Source organism: Terrapene carolina, unplaced genomic scaffold, assembly GCF_002925995.2.
Source record: "Terrapene carolina triunguis isolate 2854851 unplaced genomic scaffold, T_m_triunguis-2.0 Scaffold13300, whole genome shotgun sequence".
Taxonomy (NCBI): Eukaryota; Metazoa; Chordata; order Testudines; family Emydidae; genus Terrapene; species Terrapene triunguis.
Window position 1 is genome coordinate 1 of NW_020677651.1, and position 2,699 is coordinate 2,699.

Consider the following 2,699-nt stretch of genomic DNA (forward strand, 5'->3'; position numbering starts at 1 on the left):
ACTTCCTATTATGTTTAGGATTTAAGTGGAAATTCGATGACACACGGGTCTTTCCAACTCAACGGTGAGGGAAATTTGAGGAATGTAAAATCACTTTAGAATATGGACACTATGGGCCAGATTCCCAATTCATGTAAATCCACATAGCGCCATTAAATCAATGGAATGAGTTGGATTTACACCCAGAGTTAGATTCACAAAGGGACGTAGCTGTTCTAATGCTGAGCATTGCAGTGGATAACTTTTAGGTGATTTTTTTTAATCACTTGGTTTCCAGCGCCTGAGTTGGATGGCCAGACTCCCTACACAGTGAAAGAGGAGACAAAGGCATGTAAAAATGGGATTTAAAAAAGCCAACATGACAGATGGTTCCTTAGCCAATGGGAAAGGCCAAGAAGGGGGTTGTGTTCTAAATCCTGTAGCTATCACAGGAGTTCAGTCCTTATCTCCTCTGCGGGAAGGCACCTTCTTCGCCTTGGAATTCTCAGCTGGGAAGTCTCTAACCCCACCTAAGGTGGCAAGAAAGCATGGCAAGAGAGGGGAGAGAAAAGAAGGAATTAGGTGGAAGAAACCCCTCAACGTTTATCCTAGTAGTTAGGGATGTAGCAGACCCTCTTCAAGTGCCTGATAAGGAGAAAGATTTTAAAATGGGATCTGCTCCCTCCCATGTGGGTGCCCGAACCACTGCGATATGGGATACCTGATATGTATCTCAATCTCTCCTAATACAGCCTTAATTCTTTTGTGCATCTTGGCCCAGGTGGTGATAACACTCATTAATTATTATTATTGGAGACAGATACATTAATAGGGAAGAATCCTATAAGATATTAAATAGGGTTGTCAACAAAATACTCTAGAAGAACTACACAATGCAATAGACAAAGATGTTATTTTCATAGAACTGGCCAGATCCTCAAGTGGTATAAATTGGCCATAGCTCCATTGAAATCACTGGGTCAGATTAAAAGAGATATTGGCCCAAAGAGAGAGAGAGTGAGCAAGCACATGAACGGCTTTAGATCCTGGTGCTTCTAGCACTCACCCTAGATGTGGACCCAGGATCCCTTCCCCTTTACTCCAGTGTCTCTTCTACCCAACGGGGATATGGCCTGCTGAGTTTAATGGAGCCACACTGATTTGGACCAGTTGAGGCTTTGGCCCAAAGTGTCAGATACCTGAACAGAGAATCTCCCAAACACAAGTTATCCACAGTTGTGTGTTCTTTTTTTTTTAAATAAGATTGTCACTACTTGAGAAATTTGAATTTCCCTAACATTTCCCCTACAGCTGTTTTCACCTCATTGTTTTTCAAGCTGTAGATGATGGGGTTTAACATGGGGGTCAAGATAGTGTACTCGATGGAGAATATTTCATCCAGCACCAAGGAGGAGACGGAGCTGGGTTTTGTGTACTGGAAAAATGCTGTCAAGTAAAACAAAGCAACCACAATAAGGTGGGAGCTGCAGGTGGAGAAGGCTTTACGCCTGCCCTCCGCAGAGCATATCCTAAGGATGGTGGAAATGATGTGAATGTAGGAGATCAGGGTGAGGAGGAAGGCACTTGATGAAAATATCAGAACAGTAGTAAGAAGCACCACTTGATTGGTGAGGGTGTCAGTGCAAGATAGTTGTAATAGAGGAGGGAACTCACATCTGAAATGGTTGATTTCATTGGGCCCACAGAAACGCAACTTGGAGGTAAAAACAGTGTTAAGCAGGGCATGGAAGAAACTTATTGTCCATGCACCACTCACCAGCTGAACACAGATCCCTTTGTTCATCCTCTCCATGTAACGCAATGGGTTGCAGATGGCAGATAGCAGTCATAAGCCATTGCTGAGAGAATGAAAATTTCAGCACCACCTGAGACGAGGATGAAGAACATCTGAGCAATGCAGCCATAAACAGAAATAATTTTGTGCACTGCTAGGAAATTCCTCAGCATGTTAGGCACTGTGACCGAGGAATAGCAGATATCAACAAAGGATAAATGGAAGAGGAAGAAGTACATAGGGGTGTGAAGGTGAGAATCAGCTCTTATCACCAACATGATCACTATGTTACCAACCAGAGTGATTAGGTAAATAACTAAAAACACCAAGAAGAGGAAAATCTGTATCTGTGGGTCACTGGAAAGTCCCAGGAGAATAAATTCAGTCACTGTGGTTTGATTTTTCATTGGCATTTATTCAGGAAAACTGTGACCTGGAAGACGAGAGAAAACAAATTAACACTTATAATAAAAGTAAATTTAAACAGCATGTGAAGTTAATCTGATCAGTAGCATGAATGTAAGGAGAGCCCTATTCCAGGCTGTACAAGGTGTATTTTAAGTATAGTAAATTCAGTGAGAGAGAAACAGAGAAGGTGGATAGATTTTGTGTGTTTTAATAGAAAAAACATGCTGGATACACAAAAGGACTTGGGCACCTAACTGCCACTTTAACTGCCTAAATTGCAGAATCTGGCCCCATTGGTGTTCACAAAAGCCCTGTTCAGCTGGGACTAGCAGACAGGCTGATGTGGGGCTCCCTAAGTCTATCCTCTTTAAGCTGATGCAATCTAGCTAAAATATTAGAGAGGAAGCAGAGCAGGGTTACTGGATACTTGGTCTTCTGCATCCAGGATAGGTATCTAACCACCAGTCTCTCTCTCTCTCTCTCTCTCTCCAAATGTTTCTTTAATCTCTCTCTCTCT

At 42.4% G+C, this 2,699-nt stretch overlaps 1 pseudogene; it reads right to left on the reverse strand.

Annotated features, from left to right (window-relative positions):
- Nucleotides 1-1,249: 1,249 nt before the first annotated feature.
- LOC112122391 lies at nt 1,250-2,187 on the reverse strand (annotated as a pseudogene).
- Nucleotides 2,188-2,699: the final 512 nt, after the last annotated feature.